The sequence below is a fragment of the Pseudophryne corroboree genome, chromosome 4 (genome assembly GCF_028390025.1).
Source record: "Pseudophryne corroboree isolate aPseCor3 chromosome 4, aPseCor3.hap2, whole genome shotgun sequence".
In the NCBI taxonomy this organism is placed as follows: Eukaryota; Metazoa; Chordata; class Amphibia; order Anura; family Myobatrachidae; genus Pseudophryne; species Pseudophryne corroboree.
The window spans coordinates 133,917,176-133,942,438 of record NC_086447.1 but is presented as its reverse complement, the minus strand read 5'-3'; the positions used below and the strand labels follow the sequence as shown (position 1 = coordinate 133,942,438).

Below are 25,263 nucleotides of genomic sequence, written 5' to 3'. Positions count from 1 at the left end.
CACTCAGTACTATGCCATTATACAATTAAACTATATACCTATATGCACTTGTATTATTTTTTCGTAAACGTGGAAGTTAATATCACTGTGACTGGTAAAAAGCCATATGTTATGTAGATAGATAAGTTTGATGTGCAAGGGCTGGCCACAGAGCTGGTAACTCGCTGTTAATAACAGATTTATCATCAATCAGACAAACAGGAGTTAAAGGTACAGTATTTGACCTTCCCAAGCTTTGTTCCGTAAATTAAAAGGGGATCTCTACTTCTCTCACCTGGGACACCACCCTTTACTCAATACGTATGGTGAACAGGAACTCTGCCACTCTAGTATCATATAATGACTATGGGCATCCAACACACTGGCCACCCAATCAGAAACTCGCTCTCATTTCAAGTAAGTTCTTTGGATCCTGCTCCTGCTGACTAATAGGTCCGGCCAGTAACAGTGGCAAATACAGACCCCCACCCACCAACAGTACACATATGAGGCAACCTCAAGCCTCAGTGAAATCTCTAGTTCTCTGGTGACTGACAGGTAGCATTCTCATAAATATGGAGTCAGAGAACAATATGGCTGCCTCCTACATATGTAGATTACAGGTCTGCATTATCTTGCAGCACAACAAACAAATATATATGTCATTGGTGGAAATTTCACATAAGCATATGAGCTGATAAGTAAAGGAAGTGGAAAAAACATGTAAGCAGAAGCTCTCGTTATCTTGACATCACTAACGAGAAGCGAACACTATTTTTGCACTAAGCAGCTCGCGAATTGACTTTATTAGATGTCATATAGAGGGAAGGAGATTTTGAAAACCGATATGAAAAGATTGACAAGATTTTGTGCCCAAAATAAATACTTTGGTTGAACAAATGTGACGTAATATTTAAAGAGAACCATTAGATTTATTTAACATTGCCAACAGCAGAAAATGAGCACGGTCAGAGAATTCCATTTTGCATATTTGCTCCTCCTTGTCACCTTGGAGAACACACAGGCTCTTGCCAGTCTTTCGGTTTGGGAAGTACTTTCATACCTTCATTTGGGGAATACCGGCAGCGGTGTGAGCGCAAAAGAGCCCTTTGCGGGCTCGGTGGCGCGCGCTATTTATTTTCCCTCCAGGGGTGTCGTGGACACCCCAAGAGGGAGATTAGTTGCCGGTATACCAGCGGTCGTGAATCCGGCGCCGGTATGTTGAGCTTCGGGATCCCGACAGCTGGTATATCAAGTACCAGCCCTCATTTGGTGTCTGATTTAGAGATGTGCGCGTTGCAGAAGTATCTTGTGATGTTTGTGTCAGAGCCTGTATACACAACTTTGCTCAACAACAGGCAATTCAGGATCGTACGTCTGTCAGCCCCACTCCATTTGTGGCTTAGTGGGTGTAACTGAGCAGCGACTCAGCATTTGGGTGTAGTGTAAAGTATTCTGTTGGCGCGTTGTAGGCCCGCTCTTCAGGGGTGACCAGTCGCAGACGGCGGGTGGAAATGCGCGCTGATGATAGCGACGACAGCTACTTATACAAGCGGATGTATAAAGGCGTTGCGGCCCCATAGATAATGCCAAATGTGACAACAGGTGGGAAATCCACATTTATTTCTTCTATATTAGTGTATGTGTTAATCTGAATTATCCCCACTGTTTGCAGCTACTTTACCTGAACGGGACAAATATAAAAATCAGATTTGCAGGAAAAAGCAGAATGAAAAACAGAAACATTTGTTGGCTTCAGATATGGTCAGGCTTTATTCATTTATACTTATCTTTTTCCTTTAGCGCTCTATTTACGCTGTACAAAGTATTGTATTGTATCAGTAAGGAGACAAGGGGACTAAAGTATGAGCTCACCAGTAACGGACTGTGATATGTGATGTGAGTGATTCTGACATGTAAAGTGTTGGGCGTGTAATTATAAGTTATAAACAGAATATCTTAGTGTATTTATATGATCTAGCGATGAAGAGCGTCAAATAAATATTAAATGGAATAATGCTCATTATTGAGTTTGACGCTCAGCCTATAACGAGGTAAGTAGCAATGACATAAGTATCTGATACTTCTTAATTACACGCGCTGCCAGCAGTATCCTATGACTAATTAAATCAGAGGATGCTGACGATGGGAGGAATCACAGCGTTTATGGCAGGTCTTCAATTATTATCCTCATGCAGGTGGTGAGTTAGCTCCTGTGTAATTGGTAGTGATGAGCAGGCTGACGGACACTGGAAGATAAATGGATAGGGTGATTGTTCATACATGGTTCAAACAGTGGAATCTGTAGAATAAGCTTTTACTATTAAAATAAGAATGAACTAATATTTTAAAGCGTATAGGTCTCCTCGTTGCTGTGCAGCCGGACATTCTACTGGCTGACTCAATATAAATGGAAATGCAGTTCACTGGGATCTAATGCAAAGTGCTTCATTTAATTGAGCCCTGATTTATGCATTACAATTTTATGTTCCATTTTATGTGGTTTTTGTGTGATTTCATAAATGTGAGTCTGTCAAACATTGGCCCTCATTCAACATGATGCGGCTGGAGGTGCTATCACTGGGGGTCATTCAGACCTGATCGTAGCAGGAAATTTGTTAGCAGTTGGGCAAAACCATGGGGGTCATTCTGACCTGATCGCTCACTGCCGTTCATCGCAGCGCAGCGATCAGGTCAGAAGTGCGCATGCGCCGGCGCATGGCTGACAGCTGATGGCTGTCGTTGCCTAGTGATCGTCTCTGCCTGATTGACAGGCAGAGGCGGTTGCAGGGTGGGAGGGGTTGGCGCAGTGGCGTTTGGCCGCCGTTTTGTGGGCGCGGTCCGGCCAACGCAGGTGTGGCCGTACTGTGCGGGGGGCGGGCCGCAGGAGCTGCGTGACGTCACACGCAGCCACTGCAACCCGGGCAGCGACGAGTAGCTCCCGGCCAGCACGCAAAAGCTGGGGGGGGATGCATGACATGCGGGACGGGCTAGCGCTGTGCTGGGCATCCCCCCGCATGTCAGTTTGCATGATCGTAGCCCTGCAAACAATCAGGTATGAATTAGGCCCCATGTGCACTATGGGGTGGGTAGGGGGGCAGATATAACATGTGCAGAGAGAGTTAGATTTGGGTGGGGTGTGTTTAAACTGAAATCTGAATTGCAGTGTAAAAATAAAGCAGACAGTATTTACCCAGCACAGAAACAATATAACCCACCCAAATCTAACTCTCTCTGCAAATGTTATATCTACCCCACCTGCAGTGCACATGGTTTTGCCCAACTGCTAACAAATTGGCTGCTACGATCAGGTCTGAAAGCATCAGCGATAGCACTAATATGGTAATGCAGCAGAAGACGTTACTGATCCAAGCTGCGTTCAAGATAATTTTTGGTAAACTGCTGTATCCGTTGCACGTCTTCCCGATACTTTCCGCTTTAGCTAATGTGAAAAAGATAGACGCCTCATTCTAAAAATGTATTTGGAATAATAAAAAACAAAATGAACATTGAAAATTCTTCAATGCACTAAGGCGGAAGGGAGTATTCATTTCCCCATATTCTTATTTATAATCATGCTGCAATCTGTAGATACAGTAAGGATAGGATTTTATGTATTGCCCTTCCAGCTAATTATACCTTAGAGAAACTATTTCTTTCCAGTTTGGATTTAGGGCCTTATTCAGGTTTGTTAGCAAACCAAAAAAGTGAGCAACTGGACAAAACCATGCTGCACTGCAGGTGTGGCAGATGCATACTTACCTACTCTCCAATTACTGATTTGCGGTATATCACGTCATCGTAGCTCCGCCCCCCCCCTCACATTGCAATGACAGTAATGTGCCCATTGCACAGTGGGGTGTGTGACTGCGATGAAGTGATCACGTCTCCACGCCCTCAGACCACCCTCGGATGCTGAGCCCCACCAACTGGGGTGCCGACCTGACTGCTCCCATCCTGAGTGAGCAGCCAGAAAGTTGGCAAGTATGGTCAGATGTAACATGTGCAGAGAGAGTTAGAATTGGATGGGGTGTGTTCAAACTGAAATTTAAATTGCAGAGTAGAAATTAAGCACCCAGTATTTGCTAGAGATGAGCGGGTTCAGTTCCCAAGGAAACGAACCCCCCTCAAACTTCACGTTCCGAATCAAAATCAAAATCCGGCTCGGGACTTCCCGCCAGACTCGGAAACCAGAACGAGGCAAAACGTCATCATCCTGCTGTCGGATTCTCACGGGTTTTGGATTCCATATAAACAGCTGTTAAGTTCAGATTATTTCTAATAAATATTTAAAATGCCAGCGTTAATGTATGTTGCGGACGCAAGGCGCATCTTATTACCATATACGATAAAAGTGCACTGTACATCGCAAACACTACATCCCTTAAGAGAAAACAAGCACTTGCACACATTGTATGAGTTCCAACGCTCATAGATATATATATTTGATATTAAAAGGATATGTATACAATATAACACATGTCCAGTATATATCATTCAGTTATAATGTTACAATTACACAAGAAGCAGATAGTTACAAAAGAATCCGTTACAGCCAGCATACTTCACCCTATTTGCTCAATGCATATTCCGCTCCATCTTTGAATCTGCCTCAACACCAACAAACAGCAACTACCAGCAGCAGAAAAAACAGCAAACAGAACTTCTTGTGTGACTGAAATCACCTATGTACTGTGTATTTTTGGGGAGTACATGTCTGGGACTGAGTCTTCTGTTATTGGTCCAGGGGAGGGAACTTTCTCATTCATGATGTGTTATTGGTCAGTTCATATGCAAGCAATGTCCAGCCTTGAAGAAGACATCATAGGGGTTGGCCACTGGTTTCTGCTACACACATGTTGTCTTTGTTCTCATTTGAATTGTGGCTTCATATTCATACATTCAATCATAAGTACTCATTGCAATGTGCTACAATCTAACCACAGGTATCAAACCAACACACTCATTCCCCTGATTATTTTGACACCAAGCATGACATGTTTATCTTGTTCCATTCCATTAATACATATACATGATGTTATACTCTATTATATAATTTAATACATTATAATGTCTGATGCTTGACATGTTTAATTTATGTGTGGTATGAAATATGTGTTGAATATATCCGTGTGTCTTGTCTGTGTGAATGCATATGCTACCATATATCACTGTGCACACTGTGTGTATTCGCACGCACAGCGACTCATCACTGTGGGTTTAAATGTGCTGTGTATTTAATATTTTTGACTTCGACAGTCCACCCTTTGGCAGTAAACAATAACTGCCATGAATTATTAACAGAAGAAAAATATTTCAAACACATAATCGGTGACCTAGACACACGTATGTATTCATTTCACAAATCAGACATTTGACTATATTTGGGAAAGACAGGGAGGAGGACAGGATGTCCTCTATATGCACTCGGCGGTCACGAGACCACTGGTTGGGTGTTGGACAACATTCAACCTATAGAGTATGCTGGGACAGTGCTATGGCCTATGATGTCTGATTTGAATGAACGTTTCACACATACATGTACCTATGTCTTTGTACACTGATGTTCGGATTCGATAGAGGTTTTGCTGGGTAGAGGGAGAAAACACAAACAAATTGTGAGGCATATAAAATTTTCATGGTATATATTCCTATCACTCTCTGAACATTGTTTCCATTTCTGGATCGTATGCTAGGTCTGTTTCATCATTCAACAAGGGTTATTAGTAGTGTCCTTCCTAGATAACATGTACCTTCAGAGTTCGGGGAGAGCCATTCATAAACCTTTCTTCCACATATATTAATGAGCTCTTTATCTGCTATGTGTGAATAGCCATTGTCTGTTTGTTCCTGATTACCTCCCAATTTCCTGATTTCCTAAAAATTGGTGAGATTTAAATATACCAGGGATTTATCTATGGTACTGGTGGATCTTAAGTCTAGGGGGTCTAGTTATATTCCTTGTCCATTGGTCGTGTCCCCCCTCCTCCATGTTATTCAAGTACCTCAGCTAGCTCTAAAGAATATCGCCCTAATCCTGCATCATTTGGTCTTAGAGGTACCTTTGAGCATATCCAACATTCCGTTTGGTTTAAGACCTTACCCACTAATGAGTGGTAATCACTCAAGGGATTTCTGTCAAATGCTGCCTTATTGCTAGACTGACGTCTCTGGATGCACTTATCTTCAATTATAGGGTCGCAATAACTACAAAATACAGTATTCCTCAGACAATAGCCTATCACGTTACCTCCGAACTCCGTAACTACTAGACCTTTGATTTTCTCTGGCTTTAACAAAGTGATAGGCTGATCCTGGGATCCTATAAAGACATCACTCCTTTCTCCAGAACCAGTTCAAGTCCCACACTCGACTCCTCATGAAAAACCTCACATAAAAAGAATGTCCTGAAAAAAAAATGTTGTCAATGGGAAAAAGATAGAACAAAACAAATCTTGTCCATAGCAAATCAATTACAACGACTGGTCTTTTTGTAATCATTTAGTATGCTCAGGTAGTGTTCAACAGTGCCACCTCTCAGTCTTCACAGAACAGGCTCTCGGGTGATACTTCTGTGATCTCACTACCTTTACGAGTTCCTTCCGGACTACCGACTTTCCTGAGATGGGAATTGTGGACCCAAGTCTCTCTCTCGGCTACTTTCACTGGGATCGTGCTGTCAACAAAACTTGGTACGGTCCTTCCCACCTGTCTATTAGGCAACCTGAGTGTAAGAGCAATCACACAGTATCTTGGTTCACAATTAAGACCGTCAGTAGTTGGCATATCAGGAATCAACAGTTTCAAGTTCTTTTGTCGAGTTCTCAAATGCTGGCTCATCTCGATAACGTACTGTACTGTCACCTTATTGGTGTATTTCTGATCATTGTGTGGATCGATCGTGACGTGAGGTTGTCTTCCAAAAGAAAAAAAATTCAAAGAGGGTGATTCGTTAAGTGGGGATCTGGGAGTGGTTCCGATGCTACATAACACTAGTGGCAGTGTCTATGACCACAATAGTCCAGTTTCAAGCTATCACTTTGCGCCTACTCCTAAGGCTACCATATCTACACACAAATTTCTGCACAATTTTCTTTGCGGTAAACACAGCAGTAGCGGCAGGAAATGCCTCTACCTAGTTTGAAAAAACATCAGTGCACACCAATACATCATTCAAATTCTACAGTGTGTTAATTGTACGAAGTCGATTTGTGTTACCTGAAAAAGGTCCGTCTGCAGGAGGAGTATGGGATGGCTCCGTTGGTGCTACCTTACCAAATGTTCTTCCTCATGCAAGTAAGACAGGTCATTGCTTTCTTGTTTGCCTGAGAAGAGAACCCTGGTACAATTTTTTCTCAGGGTTTACCCATGCCTTTTCAAATATAGCATTCAATTCTTTTGACGCAGGGAAGGTTAGCGAGGCTTTTTTGTTTTCAGTGAAAAAAGCCTCCTCAACCTGCTCAGGTGTGGTATCATTAACATTCAACACATCCCTGATAGCCTCTATCAACAATTGCACCCCCTTTGCAAGAGATGCGGACCCCTGCAACACATCCCCATCACCGTCTGTGGTGTCAGAATCGGTATCCGTGTCGTCTTGTGTGACATGCACAAGCGCACGTTTGTGGGGGTGTACAGCGGGGTGTCCTGAGGTACCAGAAACCGTCCATACTGCCATAGAGCTCTGTAATACCTGGGTTGCAGATTCATTACTTGCAACCCTGTCAGAAATCTGAGAAGATTTGATAGAGGAAAACCACTCAGGTTCCCTTGCTGGTGCTAAACCAGTGCTATCCTGATTACATGGAATGGGATCATCCTGGGAGTATAAATCCTCTGCAGCATATGACACAGTGCCCCTGGACATAGCTAAAGGAGACCACCAAACACTCTACACACACACAGGTGAGGGCAGAGTTTCCCCCCCAAGAATGGCAAGAGAGACACAGAGATTGGAGCCAACCCACACACAGCGCTTTTAGCAAAGGGAGACCCATTGTCAGCGCTGACTGTGCACCTTAAGAGGACACACAGTCGTATTACAGCCCCCCCCCCCCCCTTCTACAACCCCCTGGTACCGTGTACAGATAGCTGGAGTTGCTATAGAGGGACCTGTTCTCCTTCTCAGCGCTGTGCAGGCAGGAAAATGGCGCTGAACGCTGCTGGGTCCGCTCTGAGGAGAAGCTCCGCCCCCTTAATGGCACCGTCTTCCCGCTCTTCATGGATTATACTGGCCTGAGGAATTAGTGCTGGCTGAGATCTGAGGACCCTGACAGGCTTCTGGACCAGTGTAGGGGGTAAGCGCTGGCCCAGGGCGCCCCTCACAGCGCCGCACCATGTACCGCTGAGCCTTCCCAGGAGCGCTGTTAATACTGCGCTCCCCCCCCCCCCCCCGCTGCCGCCATCTTCACACCGGCCCCCCGCTTGCTAGGCTCAGACCCCGCAGAACGGACACTGCTCCCCCCCTTAGTCCCTCGCTGCAGGGAGGCTGTTGCCAGCAGCCTCCCTGTAAAATAAAAAGACTCTAAAATTAAACTTTTCTAGAAAAGCTCTGTAGAGCTCCCCTAGGTGTGACCGGCTCCTCCGGGCACATTTTCTAAACTGAGTCTGGTAGGAGGGGCATAGAGGGAGGAGCCAGACCACACTCTTAAACTCTTAAAGTGCCAATGGCTCCTGGGCGGGGATCAGTACTAAATCCCGCTGGACGGGATCCCGGCGGTCGAAATACCGACGCCGGAATCCCAACCACACAATCCCGACAGGGGTGGCGAGCGGAGCGCAGCCCCTTGCGGGCACGGTGCCTCGCTACGCTCGGCACACTATTATATTCTCCCTCTATGGGTGTCGTGGACACCCACGGAGGGAGAATATGTCGGGATTGTGCCGGTCGGGATTCCGGCGTCGGTATTTCGACCGCTGGGATCCCGTCCAGCGGGATCTTGACCGCCTCCCCCTGGTGGACCCGTCTATACCCCTATGGTACTAATGTGGACCCCAGCATCCTCTAGGACACAGGTTCTCAAACTCGGTCCTCAGGACCCCACACAGTGCATGTTTTGCAGGTTTCCTCACAGAATCACAAGTGAAATAATTAACTCCACCTGTGGACCTTTTAAAATGTGTCAGTGATTAATTAATACACCTGTGCACCTGCTGGGTTACCTGCAAAACATGCACTGTGTGGGGTCCTGAGGACTGAGTTTGAGAACCACTGCTCTAGGACATAAGAGAAATAACTGGTAATAAATGAACACAATGGTACTGTATGAAACTAGAATGCTTTTACCAGAACCCCCAATTACCTACTACACTTGGCTTTGGGCCTGGGGGTGCCTGTCTCACTCATCCCTTTCCTGATCTTATCCCCCTTCAGTTTTCTCCTGTCCACCCATCCATCTCTACCTTTATTTGTGTCTCAGGGTAATTTTGTACCTTGGAATATATGATGCTATTCTTTGATCATTGTGCTCTGTCCAATTCAATCTGTGAATACAATATCATTGTACATCGTCTACTGTATTTCTTTGGCTTAATAAAAATATTTTGGGTAAAAAAAAGAGAAAAGTGGCAAATCCTCTTTGAAATTGTTTTCTGTATTGTCATGTGTCGGAATGTTTTTGTTAGACAGTAGAAATAGCAGTAGCCAATAAAGTATATCTGTCCTTTCAAATAAATTGCTGCAGTCTGTATCCCCTCACACCCACAAATCATGGGCTGACACAAGCCTGGCAGGAATACAGGCTGTCCTCTGCTGGGACTGCACTAAGCACCTTGACATGAAGAAGATCCCTCTTGGGAATTCTGGGCGGTGCTTGTGTGAGACAGATTGCCCAATTATCCCGTCCTATTATCCTACATAGACACACATCAGTCTCTTGCTTTTGATGTTACAAGGTGACACTCCCTAATGGAACCCACTTAACATTGGGATAAGTTTTGCAGAGGGCTGAGCGTGTTTTTAAAACAAATATTAATGTGGTGTCATCAAAACTGTGCAATTATATAGGTACATTAACCGACATTACTAAACTGAGAGAAATCTAGAGTGAATAAATGGCTGTTCCATGTTTAAACTTCCTGCCTCTAGTTGTACAGTATGTTAAATCTCTAAGTGAAAAGGAATGAGACAACAAAAACTGTGCAAGTGTGAACTTAGACGCGGATGCAGAGCTGAATGCAAGAAAGCCATACTTGCTCCCACATTACGCGCAAAGAGCTAAACGTGTATGTTCACCCCTACACAGAAGTGTACACGCCTCTGCGATAGGATCGCCACTCTCCATAAGCTTGGTTTCAGTCACCATCATAATATTGCACACTTGCACTAACCCTATGCCTAATGCAAACGATCCATCTCTAGGACATATGTATAACGGACGTGTATGCACAACTTTGTAAAGCCCGCAATTCTGCCAACATGGGTGGTCATTCCGAGTTGTTCGCTAGCTGCATTCGTTCGCTGTGCAGCGATGAGGCTAAAAGATGTCACTTCTGCGCATGCGTACGCTGCGTAATGCGCATGCGCGACGTACTATTACAATGAACGATGTTGTTTCACACAGGGTCTAGCGATGCATTTCAGTCGCACTGGTTGCCGCAGAGTGATTGACATGAAGTGGGCGTTTCAGGGTGTCAACTGACCGTTTTCAGGGAGTGTTTGGAAAAACGCAGGCGTGTCAGGGAAAACGCAGGCATGGCTGGGCGGGTGTGTCACGTCAAAGCCGGAACTGAATACCCTGAAGTGATCGCAAGCTCTGAGTAGGTTTTGAAACGACACAAATTTTTTTTGCAGGCGCTCTGCGATACAACCGTTCGCACTTCTGCTAAGCTAAAATACACTCCCAGTGGGAGGCGGCATAGTGTTTGCACGGCTGCTAAAAACTGCTAGCGAGCGATCAACTCGGAATGACCCCCAATATCTCCAGTTCCCTTGTAAATAACCTCCTTTAAGTATGGTTTTAGAAATGGTTTGACACCGCTAGACCCTGTGCAAAACTGCATCGTTCGTTGTGCCCGTATGTTGCGCGTGTGCATTGCGCCGCATGCGCAGAACTGCCATTTTTTAACCTGATCGCTGCGCTGCGAACAAATGCAGCTAGCGATCAACTCGGAATGACCCCCATTGTGGAGACATTATGGGTTGCGCTAAGCACCTTGACATGAGGAAGATCCCTCTTGGGAATTCTGGGCGGTGCTTGTGTGAGACAGATTGCCCAATTATCCCGTCCTATTATCCTACATAGACACACATCAGTCTCTTGCTTTTGATGTTACAAGGTGACACTCCCTAATGGAACCCACTTAACATTGGGATAAGTTTTGTAGAGGGCTGAGCGTGTTTTTAAAACAAATATTAATGTGGTATCATCAAAACTGTGCAATTATATAGGTACATTAACCGACATTACTAAACTGAGAGAAAATACACTCCCAGTGGGTGGCGGCATAGCGTTTGCATGGCTGCTAATAACTGCTAGCGAGCGATCAACTCAGAATGACCCCCATTGTGGAGACATTATGGGACTGCGCTAAGCAGAGGCGTCACCGGGTGTGGTGACACCCGGTGCGCGCCCCTGATCTCCTGCCGCGAGCGCGGCAAAAAGGGGGCGTGACCTTGTACTTGGGGGGCGTGGCTTCCCTGGGATCTCCCCCAGAGCCAGTCTCCGTCCGCTGTCGGCTCCTCTTCTGTGACAGGAGCCGGGTGCTGTAGGAGACTTTCTCACTGCAGCACCTGGTTCCTGTCAGTGCGGAGGAGCTGACATTTGGTGTCACCCTCCTCCAGGCGTCACACCAGGGTGCGGGCCGCACCCCCCGCACCTGCCTTGTGACGCCACTGGCGCTAAGCACCTAGACATGAGGAAGATCCCTCTTGGGAATTCTGGGCGGTGCTTGTGTGAGACAGATTGCCCAATTATCCCGTCCTATTATCCTGCAACTCGGAATGACCCCCATTGTGGAGACATTATGGGTTGAAATTTCTATGGGAAGGAAATGTACAAAAAAGCTTTTAATAGGGACATGATATAAACCGCTTGATATTAGTGTGACTGAGGAAGCGTAACTCTTGATGCAAATCAAAAAAGCTACAGGACTGGGGGAGGTCCTAAATTGGCCCAGAGAATCATGTGATACAGCTAGGGGTAAAAGGTTCTTAAATATTCTCAAATATAACTACTTGTCACAAATAGTTGAGGAACCTACCAGAGTAAGGACTATACTGGACCTTGGGAGTCATTCAGATCTGATCAGTAGAAAGCGATTTTTGCTGACCTGCGTTCAGATAGTCGCTGCCTATAGGGGGAGTGTTTTTTCGCTGTGCAAGTGTGCGATTGCATGTGTAGCAGAGCTGCACAAACTGATTTGGTGCAGTCTCTGCGCACCCCAGGACTTACTCATCTACTGCGATCACATCAGGCTGATCAGGACTGAATTTGACGTCAGACACTCTCCCCGAAAACGCTTGATCCCATCTGCGTTTTTCCAGACACTCCCTGAAAACGGTCAGTTGCCACCCACAAATGGCCTCTTCCTGTCAATCTCCTTGCGAACACCCGTGCAAAATGGATCCTTTGCACAATCCTGTCGCTGATCGGCGATCCCCGTTGCAGCCGTGCGACGCACCAGCGCAGTGCGGTGCATACGAATGTGCAGTTTGAATCTGGTCGCCCGCTGTGCGAAAACTCATAGCAGCAATGCGATCTGAATAACCGCCCAAGTACTGACTAACAACACGGAGATAATAGCAAATACCACAGTAGGCGAGACCTTGGGTAACAGTGATCATAAAATGATCACATTCGACATTAGTTTTCAAAAGCAGCATTCTAAGGGTTCAACTGAGACTCTTAACTTTAAAAAAGAAAATTTTAACAGGCTGAAACAGGCACTAAAGGACATAGATTGGAAAACTTTGTCAGGGAAAAAGCACTGCTGAAATGTGTGATGTTTTTGAATCGATGCTAGACAAATATGCCCATAAGTGCATCCCCATGGGCAGTAAAAATAGGATTTTAATATACCTACCGGTAAATCCTTTTCTCATAGTCCGTAGAGGATGCTGGGGTCCATTTAGTACCATGGGGTATAGATGGGTCAGCAGGATCCTTCGGCACGTTAAGACTTTTTTACAGTGTGAACTGGCTCCTCCCTCTATGCCCCTCCCCCAGACCTCAGTATAGGAACTGTGCCTGAGGAGACGGACAAACTTCGAGAGAAGGATTTACTTTGAGCTAGTGGCGAGATTCACACCAGCTCACACCGCTCAATCATGCCACACAACATGGCATACAACTCAAAACATGCCATCTGTTTTGTTCATATGTTTGTAAATCCAGTCATAAGGATACAGAGACATGTGAGTTCACTGCTGTGCTGTTTATTCCATCACCAACTCCAGACACACTGCACACTGGACCACCCACTTCCCAGCATCCCCCTGGTCCTAGGGACCATCACTGAAGATTCAGGCTTACACAGATTAGTAAGGGAGTGTCTACAAATATTAAGCATTCTAATACACTAACATCACATCCTCTTTTCTTTAAAGATAAGCCCTGTAGGCTTCAATGCAACAATTAACAACGTGATATTAAGAACATCATCTAACACGTTTCAATGAGTCTCTCAGGTCTGCGTATTTCCCTTTTATGCCTTTCATACACAGTCTGTGTTTCATCGACCATGTTGGACCTTTCTAGAATCGTGGTTGGTTCATCATTATCAGGATCATCATACATGTCAGATGAAGGGTATTCTTCAGTCATGTTGTCTTCATTATGGTTAGGTTGAGATCTTAAATCCACCCGATTTCTTCTTACTTCCGTTCCACGCTCTGTATGTATAGTATAAGATCTTGGTGCTACTTGTGCTTACACAATACCTTTCTGCACCCAAATACCTTTCTCGTGATCTCTGAGATGGACTTGGTCACCCGATTTTAGATCAGATAAGCTTTTGTACGTCTGTCATGGAACAGTTTCTGTTTCGCCTGTTGACGTTCCTTACTCAGTCTGACCAACGCTGAGTTATGTGTATTAAGCAGTTCATCATGTATCGGGAGATTTGCTCTAATCCTCCTTCCCATCAGCATTTGTGCAGGAGAAAGTCCATTCTGTAAAGGTGTACTGCGGTAGATTAAAAGACTTTTGTAGAAATCTTCTTTACCTTCTTGAGCTTTTTTCATGAGACTCTTTACAGTTTTTACTGAACTTTCCACCAACCCATTTGAGCGTGGATAGTGGGGACTTGACGTAGTATTGACAAATTCCCACTCATCAGCAAATTGTCTAAATTCAGCACTGGAAAACTGAGGACCATTGTCAGTGAACACTTCCATAGGAACACCATGCCTTGCAAAGATTGACTTCATGCAATTGATTACGGCTATACTAGTAGTTGTATGTAGTGTCTTTACCTCAGGGTAGTTAGAGTAATAATCAGTCACGACAATGTACGTTTTCCCATTACAATCAAACAAATCTGCGCCAACTTTCTGGTACGGTCTCTCTGGCACTGCGTGAGGACTCAGTGGCTCGACTTGTTGTTTCGGTCTATACGTAAGACATAATTCACATGTAGCTGTAGTCTGTGCTATGTCTTGGTTCATTCTTGGCCAATACATAACTTCATGCACTCTCCACTTACATTTTTCTGTTCTTGTCTTGCAAGAGACACTGGTAGAGAAGCTACGATCAAATTAACATAGGCTTCTATCTCTTCATCCATCAGACTTTTGGAACCTTCACTTTTGTCCACAGCACGAGAAAGTGTATCAGCAATGTACATGTATTTGCCGGGACAGTACAGCAAGTGTACATCATATTTCTGTAGCCTGATAAGCATTCGTTGAATTCTCATGGGACAGTCATGTAATGATTTAGTCGTGATAGCTACCAATGGCTTGTGGTCAGTTTCCACTGTAAATGTTTGACCATACACAAACTGATGAAATCACTCACATGCATATGTGATCGCTAGAAGTTCTTTTTCTATCTGAGCATACCTTGTTTCAGCACTTGTCAGTGCTCTTGATGCATAGATTACTGGTTGCCATGTATCCTCATGTTCTTGCGACAGCACTGAGCCTAGGCCAGATTGCGAAGCATCTGCTGAAATTCTTATTCTTTTCGCAGGATCAAAGAATTTTAGCACTGGTTGCTTTGTAATGATCTGTTTCAAGTTTTGCCAACTTTCTTCTTGTTCATGTGACCACATCCACTCGTTATCTTTGTCCAACAACCATCTAAGAGAGGCTGTTCGTTCAGAGAGTTGAGAAATAAACTTTCCTAAGTAATTAATCATTCCTAGGAATATTTTGATGCCGTCTTTGTTGTTAGGACGTTCCATGTTCACTATGGCTGATATTTTCCTTGGGTCTGGTTGTACACCTTGATCCGAGACCACGTCGCCCATAAAGGTAAGTGTATGCATGCCAAATTCACATTTGTCCTTGTTTAGCTTTAGATTCACTTTCTTGACAAGTTCCCTTACTTGTCTCAATCTAGAATCATGTTCTTCCTTTGTAGATCCCCAGACAATAATGTCATCCATCCTTGTTTCAACAGCTGGAATATGTTCAAAAATCAGGTGTATCTTTTTGTGATATACTTCTGGAGCAGACAATATTCCATATGGTAGTCGAAGAAATCTGTATCGACCTTCTGATGTATTAAATGTACAAAGCTTTGAGCTGGCCTCATCTAGCTTCATTTGCCAGAATCCTGAAGATGCGTCCAATTTACTGAACCATTTTGCTCCCGCAAATTGCGACATGATTTCATCTCTGGTTGGTAGTTTGAAATGTTCTCGTTTAATAGCTTTGTTTAAATCCGTGGGGTCTAGACATATTCTGAGTTGTCCATTTTTCTTTTCAACAATTACTAAGGAGCTTACCCATTCAGTAGGCTCATCAACTTTCTGTATCACACCCAAGGCTTCCATGCGATTTAACTCTTGTTTCAGTTTTTCTCTCAGCGCAAACGGCACTTTTCTACAGGGGTGTATCACTGAAGAAACTTGCGTGTCTATATTTATTTTATGCTCTCCAGGCAAACAACCTAGACCTTCAAACAAGTCTCTGTATTCTGTAAACATCGATTTGCAGTCATCTTCTACATGTGATGTCACCATAAAAACTTTCTTTAGCAAGCTTAGTTTCTCACAGGAACTTAATCCTAGAATCGGTTGCACATTTTTATCCACAATCAGTAGAGATGTTTTAAACTGTTGTCCCTTATATTTCAGTGTCACTAAGCATGTACCTTTCACAGGAATTTCCTCCCCAGTGTACCCTGTAACTGTCACTTTGGCTGGATGAATTTTAGTTTTTACTCTAAAGGTCTTGTAGTCTTGAAACGATATTAAATTAACCTGTGCGCCAGTATCAAGCTTAAAGGGAATGACAATCTCGTTCACAGTTAAAGGGACAATGCATTCTTTCTTATCTGCACTGCAAAGTTCAATGCAATCCACAAAGAATTCCTCTGTTTGTTTAACAGCATGCACATTGGTTGTTTCCCTTTTCATTTTACAGCATTTGGCAAAGTGATTAAGTCTACCACATTTCATGCAGGTTTTACCATAAGCAGGGCACATTTTAGGATTGTGAGCATTTCCACATCTACTACACATTTCCTTATTAGACTGTGGCTTAGACTGCTTCATTCTTGAGAATGGAGGTTTGCTTGGCTCTGTTTTCTGCACTACATGGACAGCAGCATCAACTTTCTTGTGTAACTTTTTGGCTTGAAATCTAGTTATTTCTGCAGATCTGCACATAGTCACTGCCTTTTCTAGTGTTAGGTCTTGCTCTCAGCAGTCTCTCTCTGAGTCCACTATCAGGTATTCCACAGACAATACGTTCTCTAATCAGTGTATCCTTTAAATCACCAAACTCACAGGTTTTACTGAATGATTGCAGCTCTGTAACAAACTGATCAAATCCATCTCCAGACTTCTGATCACATGTGAAAAACTTATATCTTTCATATGTCACATTTTTCCTTGGCACAAAGTAATCTTCAAACTTTTGCATTATAGAAGATAGCACCATATTCTGCCCCTCAACAAACTGAAAACTATTATAAATGTCCAGCACATCCTTCGTTTTGTCAGCCTCTGTATCAGCTCCACATGCAGCAAGATATATATTAAACCTTTGCTTAAATCTTTTCCAGTTTTCAGACAAGTTACCAGAAATCAGCATGCCATTTGGAGGAGCCAGTTTATCCATGGTTACTCACTGTTTGAAGAGAGGAGCACATGGCAGGCTTTGCAGACACTGAGTATCACAGCCTGACAGACTGCTGAAGTATTCTTTCACACTCTGAGAGCACTAGCAGTCCAAGTTAAACTTCTTCTGACACCATGTTTTGTTCATATGTTTGTAAATCCAGTCATAAGGATACAGAGACATGTGAGTTCACTGCTGTGCTGTTTATTCCATCACCAACTCCAGACACACTGCACACTGGACCACCCACTTCCCAGCATCCCCCTGGTCCTAGGGACCATCACTAAAGATTCAGGCTTACACAGATTAGTAAGGGAGTGTCTACAAATATTAAGCATTCTAATACACTAACATCACACCAACGAGCATGCCAACGAGCATAACTTTACAGCAACTTCTGAATAACAACTTAATACGTGATAACTTGTGTAAGAAGAAAAAATATAATGCAGGAAAAAGGAGCACTTGGCGGGTGCTCAGCATCCTCTACGGACTACGAGAAAAGGATTTACCGGTAGGTATATTAAAATCCTCTTTTCTCTAACATCCTAGAAGATGCTAGGGTCCATTTAGTACCATGGGGATGTACTAAAGCTCCCAGTACGGGCGGGAGAGTGCGGATGTTCCTGCAGAACTGCCTGACCAAATTTAAGGTCGTCAGCAGCCAAGGTGTCAAACTTGTAAAACTTAGCAAACGTGTTTGCCCCTGACTAAGTAGCTGCTCGGCAAATCTGTAAAGCCGAGACACCCCGGGCAGCCGCCCAGGAAGAACCCACTTTCCTTGTAGAGTGTGCCTTTACCGAACTCGGTATCGGCAATCCTGCTGTGGAATAAACATGCTGAATCGTACATATGATCCAGCGTGTAATCGTCTGCTTAGAAGCAGGACACCCAATCTTGTTGGGATCATACAGGATAAACAATGCTTCTGTTTTCCTTATACGAGTTGTTCTCGTGACATAAGTCTTCAAAGCTTTGACCACATCCAAGGACTTTGAAACAGCTGAGGTGTCAGTAGCCACTGGCACCACAATAGGTTGGTTCATATGGAAAGGAGACACAACCTTTGGAAGAAATTGCTGACGCATTCTTAGTTCAGCCATAACTTCATGAAAGATCAAATGAGGGCTCTTGTGAGACAAGGCCCCTAACTCAGACACCCGCCTTGCGGATGCCAAGGCCAACAGCATGACCACTTTCCAAGTGAGAAACGTTAACTCAACCTCTTGCAGAGGTTCAAACCAATCTGATTCAAGGAACTGCAACACCACGTTAAGATCCCATGGTGCCGCAGGAGGCACAAATGGTGGTTGGATGCGCAGAACCCCCTTCACGAACGTCTGAACCTCAGGAAGGGAAGCCAACTGTTTCTGAAAGAAAATGGACAAGGTCGAAATTTGGACCTTGATAGATCCCAATCTTAAGCCTGCATCCACACCAGCCTGTAGAAATAGGAGAAGACGTCCTAATTGAAACTCCACCGTTGGAGAATTCTTGGATTCACACCAAGATACATATTTTCTCCAAATACGATGGTAATGTCTAGACATTACTCTTTTCCTGGCCTGAATAAGTGTGGGAAAGACTTTGTTGGGAATACCCTTTCGGGCTAGGATCTGGCGCTCAACAGCCATGCCCTCAAACATAACCGCGGTAAGTCTTGATAAACAAACGGCCCCTGCTGAAGCAGGTCCTCGCGAAGAGGAAGAGGCCGAGGATCTTCTATCAGTAACTCCTGAAGATCTGGATACCAAGCCCTCCTTGGCCAGTCTGGGACAATGAGGAGCGCCCGAACTTTTTCTCTTCTTATGATCTTGAGAATTTTTGGTATTAGTGGAAGTGGAGGGAACACATACACCGACTGGAACTCCCACTGGGTCACCAGTGCATCCACTGCTATTGCTTGTGGGTCTCTCGACCTGGAACAATATTTCTGGAGCTTCTTGTTGAGACGAGATGCCATCATGTCTACTTGCCCCAACGACTTGCTACCTCTGCAAAGTCTTCTTGGTGGAGGCCCCATTCTCCTGGATGGAGATCGTGTCTGCTGAGGAAGTCCGCTTCCAAGTTGTCCACTCCCGGAATGAAGATTGCTGACAGAGCTCTTGCATGTCTTTCTGCCCAGAGGAGTATTTTTGTCACCTCTGCCATTGCCGCTCTGCTTTTCGTTCCGCGCTGATGGTTTATGTAAGCCACTGCTGTTACATTGTCTGACTGGATCTGTATGGGACGATCTTGAAGAAGATGCGCCGCTTGTAGAAGGCTGTTGTAAACGGCTCTCAACTCCAGAATGTTTGTGTTAAGAAGTGCTTCTTGACCATCTTCCTTGGAAGCTTTCCCCTTGCGTGACTGCTCCCCAACCTCAGAGACTTGCATCCGTGGTCACTAGGATCCAGGCTTGAATCCCGAACCTGCGTCCCTCTAGGAGGTGAGAACTGCATAGCCACCACAGGAGCGAGATTCTGGCTTTTGTCGACAGGAGTATCCTCTGGTACATGTGTAGATGCGATCCGGACCACTTGTCCAGTAGATCCCACTGGTTCACCCTGGCATGGAATCCGCCATACTGTAGAGCCTCGTAGGCTGCTACCATCTTCCCCAGCAGGCGGATGCACTGATGAATTGACACACGTGCTGGTTTCAAAATTTGTTTGACCATCTTCTGGATTTCCAGAGCCTTTTCCACCGGTATAAATACTTTCTGTACCTCGGTGTCCAGTATCATTCCCAGAAATTATAATCTCACCGTTGGTTCCAACTGTGATTTTGGAAAGTTTATGATCCAACCGTGCTGTTGAAGTGCTGTATGGGGTCATTGGAGGACGTTAAGGAGAACTGATACTCAACACATTCTTCACTCCAAAGGCTTATTACTGACAGGAACACATACTCTTCCACTATCCTAAATACACCTGGTTAATCCCACTGATTTATGGAGCCAGTCATCCTGGCAGGACTATTGAGGTGAGTTACTTTTGTAATATCTCCTAAACCTCCTCTGCCAAGATAACATTGCCTGATGTCTTTACCTGCATTACTATAGAAAGGTCCTCTGAGTTGTGGTCTTTTCTATGTAAGACCTTGACAGTGCACAAAGACTTCTTCCTTCAGTGTCAGCTTCCTTCCGCAGCTAAATCCAGAGGATCTATCAGGGACTCTGCGTCTTGTCCTTTGAACCCTTTGGAGTCTTCTTAGGGAGTTTCCTTTCGGTGTGTCTATTGTGATGTCTCCATGGCAAGAGCAGTTAAAGGATGGTCATTCAGATTGACAAGTCTTCTATTTTATCCTTTTTCAGATGGCAAAGTGTTACTCAGTTTTAATCCATCTAGCTTTATTGGGCTTAGTGTCGCTCTCTTAGGGTCATGAGTTAGGTGGTCACAGTCTGGTCAGGCATTACCAGGCTGCTTGGCTTTGTTTCCAGACTTGATTATATTGCTGCCATATTTTTTGGCCCCTCTACCAGATTAGATAGCACTTTCTAGGCAGTGTGGCATGGATCCCTAGCAGGGGAGATTCCCTATTAGTGGCAATTTGCAGTGGAAGGTGGGGCAATGATGATGCAATTCACAGCATATTGAGCATGACCCCACCTACTTCAGTTCAGAAGAGGATGGAATGTGGGAGGGTTATCTAGTCTCATGAAATTCCCAGGATTCTTCCATACATTCAGGGAAAGTATGTAAGCATGAGTAGACCATGTTGCCATGTGGCCTGGCAGTGAGTGTGACCCCTGTTAAGCCATTAATCTTTATAACCCAGAAGAATTAGAATAATTAGAACGGTGGAGCTGAAGCTCCAAACACAGATCCGATGCTCATGTAACGACTCGCATTACCGGACTCCATCGGAGCATTTATAATGGGTGCAGGGAGTGCGGTGCACCCGGGTCCCTGGGTCCAGGAGGGCCCACATTGTATACTCTACAGTACATCCATGTAATTACTTACCTCTCTGGAGTCCCTGTGGCTGCAGGAGATATCACCAAGAAAACGGCACAGTGGACATTTTCACGGAGAGTTGCGCATGTTCAGTAGATTCTGGCACAATGCCGGAGTTCCAGAGTCTACTATGCCACAGAAAGGAGGTGTCCCGCACGGAGCCTGCACACGGGCCCCCTCCTTTCTTGATCAGCAACTGCCAGACTCTATAAAATTTTGCTGTGAGGGCCGAAGTTGGTGTTGCCAAATTAAAGAAGGAATAAAGTACCTGGAAAAGACTGCAGTACTGTAATATGTCCACAGTGTATACCAATAGCAAAATTATTTGGGGGAAATTATGAAAGGATACAACTTTTTCAGCCAAAGTACAAAAACCACGCAAAAATGTTACGTTGTTTATAAAAGCAGAAACAGCTGTTTAAATTGAGTTGTTTTAAAAATTTCATTAAAAAAAAAAGAATGAAGAGGGATAAAGAAATTGGCATGCCCATACTTGCCTACTTTACCAAAATGCCTGCAGGAGTCTCCATTTTCAGGGAGGTCCCCGAGGCTCCTGTAAGAGTAGGCCACCCTTCCACATTCCGCCCACTTCATTATGAGGCTTGATGATGTCATCAGGGCCATTGAGACAGCCACGTCATTGGAGTACTGAAGGAGATGTGGTCAAATCCAGGTGGCTTGGCCACACCTCATCAGAAAGAAACAACAATAGAAAATACTATGGTGACTGGAAACAGCACCGGACGCTGCAAAAGGAGGACATTTATCCCCTCAACTGCTGGCTCGGGCCCCTGCTGGAACCCTCCAACAGACCCAGGTAATTAGAACCTGCTGCCCCCCCCTCTTAGTGGCCCTGGATGCGATTTGTGATAAACCTTGTTATCTCTGATGTATGGTGCTGTGAATTGTGCCATAATGACCCCTGCACCCTCCTCAGACCTCCCCTCCAGAGATGAGGTCAAAAACGTTGCTAAGTATGGGAATGTAGACTTTGAAAGGATCAAAGAATACAACATTGGTCAAATTGATGCATCTAGGGCCTAATTCAGATCTGATTGCAGCAGCAAATTTGTTAGCAAATGGGCAAAACCATCGTGGTCATTCCGAGTTGTTCGCTCGTTGCCGTTTTTCACAACACAGCGATTAGGTGGAAAATGTGCATGCGCATGGTACACAGCGCGCATGCGCTTAGTAATTTAACACAAAACTTTGGAGATTTGCACAAGCTCGAGCAACGTTTTTTCAACACTTGAGTGATCGTAGTGTGATTGACAGGAAGTGGGTGTTTCTGGGCGGCAACTTGGCGTTTTCAGGGAGTGTGCTAAAAAACGCAGGCGTGCCAGGTAAAAACGCAGGAGTGGCTGGAGAAACGAGGGAGTGTCTGGCCAAACGCAGGGCGTGTTTGTGACGTCAAACCAGGAACTAAACAGACTGAAGTGATCGCAATCTAGGAGTAGGTCTGGAGCTACTCAGAAACTGCAAGGAATTATTTAGTAGCAGTTCTGCTAATCTTTCGTTCGCTATTCTGCTAAGCTAAGATACACTCCCAGAGGGCGGCGGCCTAGCGTTTGCAATGCTGCTAAATGCAGCTAGCGAGTGAACAACTCGGAATGACCACCCATGTCCACTGCAGGTGTGGCAGATATAACATTTGCAGAGACAGTTAGATTTGGGTGGGTTATATTGTTTCTGTGCAGGGTAAATACTGGCTGCTTTATTTTTACACTGCAATTTAGATTTAAGTTTGAACACACCCCACCCAAATCTAACTCTCTCTGCACATGTTACATCTGCCTCCCTTGCAGTGCACATGGGGGGTCATTCCGAGTTGATCGCTCGCTAGCAACTTTTTGCTTGTTTGCGATCATATAGTAGTTGTCTATTTGGGAGTGTACTTTCGCTTTGCAAGTGTGCGAATGCGTGTGCTGCCGAGCGGGCCAAAAACATTTTGTGCAGTTTCTAAGTAGCTCTAGACTTACACCCAGCCCTTGCGATCATTTCAGTGTGTCTGGTCCGAATTTGACATCAGACACCCGCCCTGCAAACGCCTGCACACGCCTGCATTTTTCCCAACACTCCCTGAAAACGGTCAGTTGACACCCATAAACGCCCTCTTCCTGTCAATCTCCTTGCAATCGGCTGTGCGAATGGACTCTTCATTAAATCCATTACTCAGCAACAAACCGCTTTGTACTCATACGACGCGCCTGCACATTGCGGTGCATACGCATGTGCAGTTTAGCAGCGGCTGAGCTGATCGCTGCGCTGCAAAAAGTTGCTAGCGAGCGATCAACTCGGAATGACCCCCATAGTTTTGCCCAACTGCTAACAAATTTGCTGCTGCTATCAACTCTGAATTAGGCCCCTAATCCAATTACTAAACATCCTGTCATTGGCCCTCATTCCGAGTTGATCGCTAGCTGCCGTTGTTCGCTGTGTAGCGATCATTTAAAAAAAGGCAAAACTACACATGCGTATGGGCCGCAATGCGCACGCATAGTGTACGGGTACAAAGAGCATCGTTGTTTTGCACTGCTTCTAGCGACGATTCCATTCGCACAGCCGATTGCAAGGAGATTGACAGGAAGTGGGAGTTTATGGGTGTCAACTGACCGTTTTCTGTGAGTGTTTGGAAAAACGCAGGCGTGTCCAGGCGTTTGCAGGGTGGTTATCTGACGTCAATTCCGGGACCTTCGTCACAGCAATCATGGCACAGAATAAGCAGCTACAGGGCTGGTCTTGTTTTGCACAAAAGTTTTTGTAACCGCTCGGCCCCACAGGCGTTCTCACTCTTGCAAAGTGAAAATACACTCCCCCGTGGGCGCCGACTATGCATTTGCACGGCTGCTAAAAGTAGTTAGCGAGCGATCAACTCGGAATGAGGGCCATTAAACTGAATATGAAACCCAATTTGAATATTAAAATTATGCATAAATGATATACTTCTATCTTTTATTTAAGTTGTTCCTGTAAATGATAATTTTGTTCACTGGAAAATCCACATTCTGATTCGTCTTTGGATTTAACCGATTCCAAAACCACATCATGGATTTGGAGATCCCTTAAAATAAATAATACTTCAATATGTTTTCCCTTTCAGACACACGTTAGCCCACACCAAAGAAAAAGCGATGAAATAAATGGGGTAAAATAGGACAAACCTAAATGGAACACAGGTGAGAAGGCCGATGACAGATGTTTGTGACAACAATCAAAACAAAACAGGCTGTTTGTCTTCCAGTTCCAATAATCCTACATTACCTAACGACACTATATATCATTATAACCACGCTACTTTTAAACTGTTCAGCATGTCAAAGCTATCAGCTTAAATGTATCTCTCTATGAGAGCGATACCCAGCCGTGGTAAATGAAGTTATTCTTCATCAGCTCATCCCGTAGCAAAATCATTGGCCTTACTGCACCTTCTATATAAACAACAGAACCAACATCTGGTTGTGATAAGGCAGGTCGGTGTGTTATGCTAAGCAGCCAATTACCGGCCTACAGGAGGTAATCTGCTAAACTGGGGACCAGTGGATGCACTCCCTGACTCTTGAACAGGAGTAATAGAAAGACGCCATGTTTTATTTCTAATAATAGGTTAAAAGACGGGGAAAAGAAATCTTCACGTTCCGTGTCTCCTGTCAGCGTCTCTGCTCTGTAAGCAATCATCTACCATCTTGCTAGCATTGAGCTGTCTGCAGATGTTACCACGGAGGAAATGTGTCAGCACCTGAGAACAGGACACGTTCCGACGGAAACAAGCTAGCAAATTGCAGACCAAGATAACTTGGATCAAATGCACATGTCAGAGGAAGCATTGTCTCTTTTAACCCTTCCAGGGAGAGGCTGCACTGTTAGAACCAAGTATGCCAAATGTCTTTGTTCCCTGGCTTCTACTTTTTGACTGTAGTGGTAATTCAGAGTTGATGGCAGCAGCAAATTTGTTAGCATTTGTACAAAACCATGGGGGTCATTCCGAGTTGATCGCACGCTGCCGATTTTCGCAGCGCAGCGATCAGGTTACTACTGCACATGCACCGCAATGCGCACGCGCGTCGTATGGGTACAAACAGCATCGTTGCTGTGCAAGGCTTCAAGCGACAAATCCAT

At 44.8% G+C, this 25,263-nt stretch overlaps 1 long non-coding RNA gene across 1 annotated transcript in view; it reads right to left on the bottom strand.

The window, feature by feature from the left end:
* Window positions 1-1,760: 1,760 nt before the first annotated feature.
* LOC134911169 (uncharacterized) overlaps window positions 1,761-25,263 on the bottom strand; it is a 164,187-nt gene continuing 140,684 nt past the window's right edge. Inside the window, exon 4 of the long non-coding RNA XR_010176376.1 lies at window positions 1,761-2,228. This is a non-coding gene — a long non-coding RNA (uncharacterized LOC134911169). The remainder of the gene's footprint in view (window positions 2,229-25,263) is intronic.